General features: G+C 37.0%; 1 pseudogene; it reads left to right on the forward strand.

Moving 5' to 3' along the window:
- Window positions 1–1,012: 1,012 nt before the first annotated feature.
- On the forward strand, window positions 1,013–5,312 carry LOC102722006 (annotated as a pseudogene).
- Window positions 5,313–8,595: the final 3,283 nt, after the last annotated feature.

Genomic DNA, 8,595 nt, shown 5'->3' on the forward strand with positions numbered 1-8,595 from the left:
TGTGTTTTTATCTGAGTTTATTTCTAGGCTTTGCTTTTATACTGTACAAACATGTATATAAATTTTACTCATAAATTATTTTTGAATCATTAATAAGCGGTTTCGCTTATACTAATTGAAAGCAAAAGGATGGGACTCTTAGTTTTTACTATTAAAGTTAAATTCCTGTCATAGTGTGCTATTAGTTGATTAGCCATCAGCTTTGCTTTGAGAACCTCATGATCTAATGCTGTATATATTTTATATCTATCATCATCATGATACGCGGTTGATCACGACGTAGACTTTATTCATGGCTTTTCTGTTTCGCAGCTGGGTCATCAACCTTGTGTATGTTGGCTAAGCAGATACGCGCAATTAGATAGGAACAAATGCCAGGAGAGAGAAAAAAACGTGCAGAAAAGTTGTAGCTAGAGAAACTCATGGTTATCAACCACTATGTCTATTTTAACTTGGCTTTTCCAACGAGACTGCAAGGGACCAACCTTAGTACCTACCCTAACCTCATACATTAATATGTCTGTGTCCCTGTACACCTCACAAGTCACAATGGAATAAGGCCTTGTTTTAGTTCCTAATTTTTTTTTCAAAAACATCAAATCGAATTTTTGGACACCTAATTACACAGTTATGTAAAAAATCTTGAGACGAATCTTTTAAGCCTAATTAGTACATAATTAGCTATAAGTGTTACAGTAACCAATATGTGCTAATGACGAATTAATTAGGCTTAAAAGATTCGTCTCGCGGTTTCTAGGCTAGCCGTGAAATTTGTTTTTTCATTCGTGTTCAAAAACCCCTTCCGATATCCGGTCAAACATTTAACGTGACACTTCTCCTAAAAATTTTCTCAATCTAAACACCACCTAAGTTCAGGCTTCCACTAGTCAGTATAGAAGTTATAAATGGAGCACATCGACATTGTCTTTGGCAAACAGTTCATGCTAATCAGTACTGCTCTCTTTCAATCAAATCTGGGAGCACTGGAGGCTGAAAGCTTGTATAGACAGAGATGAGACTCTTGGATGCAGTACTTCCTCTGCTCCTACTTGTGCTTTACTCTGGCCCATATTGTGCAAGCTTCCAATGAAATTGTGAGCCTTCCAACTGCTGCCACGCTTGCTAGCTGCCAAAGAAGCTGTGGTAACCTGAACATCGACTATCCCTTTGGCATTGGGTCTTCCCATTGCTTTAGGCAGCCTGACTTCGAGCTCATCTGCGACAACAGTACACAACCACAAAGGATGTTATTCAGGAATAGCACCATTGAGATCATCGGATTCTCAGATCCTGGTAAGACAGACCATTAACTCTATTCAGGTTAACAAAATTTACTCTTCATACCTGCTAATATATTTGAATTTACCCATGAAGTCCTTTATTAAGAGTTTATTTTTATGGCTCAACTATTTATTACCCAAAAATTACCTTACAGCATTGAGGAGCTATTAAAATCAGGCTTTGTTAAATTTAGATATTGAAATTGTACGACACCGCTTTTCTAAAAATAAAAATTTAGATATTGAAATTGTACTACTCATTAGCTTACTCTCTGTTCATTTTCTCTGTCTCCAGCATATATCGATGTTGCCTTTTCCCAAGTCATCTCCATGAAATCAAATGTCAATGTGTATAACATGTCGTGGGATGCTCCTGGGAAATCTTTCATCCTTGGATATGCCGCAATAAACATCACCGGTTGTGACTTTGATACATACCAGTTGGTGCTCAACCAAAACAAAATTGTGCCGGTGAAGCTTTGTTCGGTCACATGCCCAAATGAAAGAATAACAGAGGCCGTTGCTAGGCAGAATTGCAATGGCACAGGATGTTGCTCCATCAGTGTTAACGCTGATGCTAATGGCTACCAGTTTATGTTCATCCGCCATGGCAAGGGTGAGCTCAAACATGATAACATAAGCTCCTTGTGGAACACAATAAATGTAACAACAGTTCAAGCCTGGATTTCATGGGGAATTCTGGACCAACCGACCTGTGCCAGCACCTTGGATAATATGACCAACTATGCCTGCGTTAGCAGGCACAGCCACTGCATGGATGGCTATGCTTCACCGGCTGTTGGTTACATTTGCTCATGTGATGGTGGGTACCGTGGAAATCCATATATACTGGACGGCTGCTTGCGTGACACAGGTAATTTAGTCATCTGTAAGAACTACACAACGATTGTCAATATGATTTTCTTACATCAGAATCAAAATGGCATTACAAAAAGAGGGAGAAGGTAGATTCTTCTGGAGTGTAGTAAAAGTTAGGGATCAAACACAAGCATACACAGAATATCAAACTTTCTAAGTGTAGGCAGGGCAATATGTAATATTCCCTAACGCTAAATATGTACTCAGTTAATCAGATTTTGCAAGTAATTCCAGTAACTTAGTTGTGCTTCATATCCTAAGTTATTTTATGTTTTGTAGGTGGATTTTCAATTATTTTCCCAAACATATATATTCTCCATTTGATTGCAAAGTTGTGCACATGATCAACCTTTTTTTTTTGTACGAGACATTTACCTGGAATTACTTAAATTAGTTACTACACTACACATTTCAATACTTCTGTGATAACTAGAATTACATACAGAATTGAGCGACTAATATTTTAGGAATTTTACCATGCATGACAAGCAAAAATGAGAATCCCAACAAAGATTCAATGTGTATATTTATACAATATAGCATGTGTATCATGGGAGGATAATAGAAAAAACAAATACTTGGACCATAAGATGCTATATAATTCTGTATAAAACAGTAACTCTTGAATCGCCTAATTACCTTTTTAATACAGGATATAATCCATTCCAACAAAAGAAGAACTGCACCAGAAAGTGTGGAAGCATCGATATCCCATATCCGTTTGGCCTAGAAGAAGGCTGCTCCGCAAGGAAACTATTTCAGCTCAACTGCACGGACATGTCATCATCCAGCCTCCAACTCAATGATATTTACCATGTGAAGTATATAAAAGTCAATGAAGGGATTGTGGGTATCGAGGACACGTCATATTTCAAGCAGGATATGTATCAGATGCATGTACTGAAGGAGCCTCAGCTATATATTGGCTCTGGGGAATCAGCATCCGTCCAATGGGCCGTTGCCAATCTTACTTGTCAAGATGCATGGCAAAACAAATCTGGGTATGCTTGTGTTAGCAACAATAGCAAATGCTTGCCTGTGAACTCAACAAACGGTTACGTTGGTTATCGGTGTGAATGTATGACTGGATTTCAAGGAAAACCATATGTCCAAGATGGTTGTAAAGGTTGTCATTTCTCTCTCTCTCCCTCATACACATACATGCACAAATAAGGGAATTTGTAGGCTTTCCCAATAGTACATGATTGTAATTTAGTCAAATACATGGTATTATATAGCAAAAAATTAATAACCATTAGCCGCTAGCAAATATGAGATTGACAAAGGTAGCAATACTTTTTAAAAAATATATATCTCTGATCTTACCATGATTTTGCAGATATTGATGAATGCATGACACCAGGATATTGTAAAGGAGTATGCCATAATACTATAGGAAGTTATCGTTGCATGCCCTGCCCTGATAGAACACAATATGATACCACGACAATGCAGTGCACCTCAACAAAAAGACAAAATCTTATATTAGGTGAGTCCTATACACTATTGATCATGAAATGGATATGAACATAACACGGTATGGCAACCTGAGCTAATGAGCATACTTACTACAGGTATTGTTATTGGGCTTAGCTGTGGCTTTGGCATCTTGCTTGTCAGCTTAAGCACATTGTTTTTCATCCGTAGATGGAAAAACAACATACAAAAGCAACTACGAAGGAAACATTTCAGAAAAAACCAAGGCCTTCTGCTAGAACAATTAATATCTTCAGATGAAAATGCAAGTGATAAAACAAAGATTTTCTCTTTAGATGAGCTAGAAAAGGCAACAAATAACTTTGATCCTACACGTATCCTTGGTCATGGAGGGCATGGCATGGTGTACAAAGGCATTTTATCTGACCAACGTGTGGTTGCAATTAAAAGGGCTAAGGACATTGAGGAAGGTGAGATCAGCCAATTTATTAATGAAGTAGCTATTCTCTCTCAAATAAATCACCGAAATATAGTAAAACTATTTGGATGCTGTCTTGAGACTGAGGTCCCTTTATTGGTGTATGATTTTATTCCTAATGGTTCATTATTTGGTATTCTACATTCTGGTCCAAGCAGTCATTTCTGTTTGATATGGGATGATTATCTAAGAATTGCAGCGGAAGCAGCAGGAGCTCTCTGTTACCTCCATTCGGCGGCTTCAGTATCAGTTTTTCATCGTGATGTTAAATCCTCCAATATACTTCTAGATGCAAACTACACTGCTAAAGTATCAGACTTTGGTGCTTCAAGATTGGTTCCAGTTGACCAAACTCACATTGTCACGAATGTTCAAGGCACATTTGGTTACCTAGATCTAGAGTATTACCATACCGGGCAGCTGAATGAGAAGAGTGATGTATATAGTTTTCGTGTGGTACTTGTGGAGCTACTACTCAAAAGAGAACCTATTTTTACAACAGTGTCAGGGTTAAAGCAGAACTTGTCCAACTACTTTCTTTCGGAGCTAAAGTCAAGGCCAATCAAAGAGATAGTTGCACCTCAACTTCGTGAGGAAGCTAACGAGGAAGACATAAAAAGTGTCGCTTCTCTTGCAGAAATGTGCTTAAGGCTCCGAAGTGAAGATAGACCTACAATGAAGCAAGTTGAAATGAGTTTACAGTTCTTGCGAACAAAAAGATCGATGTCATGCCATGCTGCGCTAGAAAATGGGGAAGAGAAGCAGTCATTCCTACACACAAGGTCTGAAGTTTGTTATGAGTCATTGGCTATTAACATGGGTGGCAGTGCTAATGCTGAGTCTGGAAATAGCCACAAATGCTATAGTTTGGAACAAGAGTTCGTTTCATCCATTGGACTTCCACGCTAAGTCACTATGAGCTACTTTATATATAATCTGAAATTCAACCTAATTTGTGGAGGAAAAAGATAGGATGTTTTTCAATTATAAACAGGTCTCAATTATGCACATCAGCTTCTCACTCAATATGGTTCCCGATCAAGGATTCAGTATATATCTTGTTTATGGAGTCTCATGGACAGTAAAGTACTCGTGCATGTAGGTTTTTCTTGAGTATTTTGCAAATACCTCTATCATGATGTTACAGAAGTTCTCCCAACGGTAAATTGAGTGATGTATGTATCTAGGTATGATATTGTTGAACGATGATACTAAAAGTAAATAAATTCAACATAAGAGTCAGGATAACACTACTTATGTAGTTCTGCAATTGCTATCTGCAGCCTCCATCGAGGTCTGTCACTTTCTATCTCTACTAGCCTTCTCATTCTTATATACCCTTTCCACAAAACAATATATGATTATTAAAGCAGATAAAACAATCCAATTGATTATTAGGTGCCATTCGAGGTCAGCAATTAAATATGCCACACAAATATATAGAAGACGAACAATTAATCCTATAGGATAAGCATACCTTTGAAATAAGGATCTTTTTACAGTGCACCCAAGTTATTATGGACCCTCCATCCAATATTAATCCAATGGCTAATAATTATCTTAGCTCATAGGGGGTAAGAATTATTTATTATCATTAAATGGCAATGAAAACCAATTATTGTGTTCTAATGAGGAATGAAAGGAAGTTTCCTTGTTGAAAATTTTATGAAATTCAAAATATAGTGCAAAAATAAATTCAATTAGTTAAACTAATGATTTTTATAACTCATTTTCATGATTTTGAATACTTTTTAATATGCTATATGATGAACTTTTATATTGTTCGCCTTCAGTTTAAAACATTCAAATATTTTTTTTAAATGCGTTCAATTTCTATTTACATATCGACAACATATGACTTCAATATATAAATTTGTTCATAATATTCTTTTTGTAGTATATTGATTACATGTGTAGTATATATTTTTCTTGTATTGCATGCATGCACAAGAACAATATACATTGGTACTTTCCTTTGTTGGTTAATATATTTATGGTAGGAAATAATTTTTTTTTTGAAAAAAATAATCTATCGAAATTGAATGGCTAGGATTTGTCACAGCTCTCTTACCTCTCTAGAGGTAAGATGGAGAACCCTAAAACATCTCTTGAAATAAACAAGACAAGCCCATACAGAAGGAATCATGTGCAGGAAGGTGGCATGGCAGCAACCATTAGTCCTTGATCCGGCAATAAGTGAATCTAGAATTGGGATTCAATTTACGCCAGCTAGCTCTCACAATCTTCCTATACTGCGTGCATTTATACATCCTCCAAATTGACAAAATTGCAGACAATTAGCTGAAAAAACAAATATGCATTATACTCGAAATTCTAGAGCATTGCTACAGTGCTATCTATATGGATACTAGTTACTCCTGGCACTGGAAGAAACCTAAAGAAAAAAAAAACATTGTTATCATTAGATCATTAGAGATGCATTTGTAACGAGACTACGAGCACTCCACTCGTGATTATTGGGTGCCATGTTGATCTGAAAGACTCAATATGCCCACGCAAAGAGTGAAATAGCAGCCAAACAATCAAAGCAGATCACCATCACTGGAATCACTGGAATTAAACTAAACATGCAAGTCAAAATGAAAAAAAAAAGAATCGTTCCTCATTTCCCCACCAGAATGGGGAGGAATCTAGCAAGGGGCAGCAGGACATTATACCTATTAACACCCCGACGGTACGAGAGACCGGCAGATCGCCCACCATCCCTACCGGAATCAGATGAAAGGGAGGGAGGGGAGAGGAATGTGGTCGGCGGCCTCGTGGGTCGGTCTCGTGGCGGCGAAGCTGGGGAGGAGGAGGTGGTGGTGGCTGGCGCCCTGCAGCCGGTGGCCACGAGCGAGGAGGAGGAGGAAGAGAGGAAGGGAGAAGGGCCGGCCCAGATGCATACCAACTTTGGATTTGTTTGTTTGTTTTCTCAACCTTTTGTGTTTGAGAATATTTAGAGGATTCGAACTGGGATTTTAGTTTAGTTTTGGAATATGAATTCAGAGGAAACGGGAGAAAATTGATGAGGTAGATCTATAGCAAGCTTTGGATAGATTTAGGGGCTATTTGTTTTCCCATAACTTTTTTTTAAGTCCCTGTCACATCGAATATTTAGACACTAATTAGAAGTATTAAATACATGCCGTTAGGAAAACTCACCCCATATTCTGGACTATTTAGCGAGATGAATATATTAAGCCTAATTAGTTCATGATTAACAAATGTGATGGTAAGTAAATATTTGCTAATCGTGTCTTAATTAGGCTTAAACAATTTGTCTAATAAAATAGTCTTTATTTATGTAATTAGTTTTGTTATCAGTCTATATTTAATACTCCTAATTAACATCCAAACATCCAATGTGACAATGGACTAAAAAAATCTCTGGATCCAAACAGCCACTTAGCTTTTGTTTCTAAGGCACATAGGGCCTATTTGGTTGCCACCTTGGTAGAGTAATCGAGGTAGCTCTATTTGGGTATGTGTCTTTCCTGGATTAACTGACATAGTGTTTGGTTGGTTGTATGTATGAAGGCTATATCTACAAGATGTTGTGGATGCAGTTTGTAAAAATGGTGTTTGGTAGGACGTTTGGACCAGAGTGCAGTCAACTCTTGATAGGTATTTTGAGGTTGCCACGAGGTTTACCACAATTCGTTAGTGAACTATGTCAAATCAATTATCTTTCATTTTCGATACACCGACATACATATCCAAATAGTCTTGTGCAGAGTAGAGGGTAGGAATTGCTATGACAGCAAGCCTAAATTATTGATTTCAACTAAGTGGTTTTTATTAAAAATTAACTAATGTATATATATACGTATCTATATATATTTGTATATATATGCGTATATGTTCCGAAATGATGTATTTGTGCCAGTTCTCAACACTTGCTGAACATCTCGTAACGATAGGTTGGATGTAGTAGGCGATTGCAAATGACAATACAAACATCACTTAACCATAATAATAGCTGATAAAATTATTCCGTAACAAAACACAAGCATGCCCATAATCTAGTTTGCTTAACCATTGCTATTAGATCATTTACACTAATAATCCAGCGTCACAATACACAACTAAATACAACATGTAATATCAATTTATTGTAGACTTAGTGCTGTCGATGGGAAGGAGCTCGTTCGTATCATTCAAATCGCTAGTAATGAGAAAAAAAATTGCAAGATATAATACAATAGTACTGAAATTCTAGAATGGAGTAGTTGGCCTTAAAATTTTGAATCCAGATTCCAAGAGAGGAGATGACCTCAGAATTTTAATAAAGTATTGCATTGCTTGTCATCATTGCAAAATAGAATAGAAATATATTAGAAGAAACAAGAAAATGCAACAGAATGGTGAAACATAGATAAAGGAACATCGTAAGCCATCTGGACAGATGGCAAAAGATCAATAGGATTAGTATTTGTTCTTGTCGGTACTAGAAAATGCAACCGAATGGTAAAATTGAGCACAAGTAAGAATGGAAACATAGATAAACCATAGTCCTAG

This window comes from Oryza brachyantha, chromosome 4, assembly GCF_000231095.2.
Source record: "Oryza brachyantha chromosome 4, ObraRS2, whole genome shotgun sequence".
Taxonomy (NCBI): domain Eukaryota; kingdom Viridiplantae; phylum Streptophyta; class Magnoliopsida; order Poales; family Poaceae; genus Oryza; species Oryza brachyantha.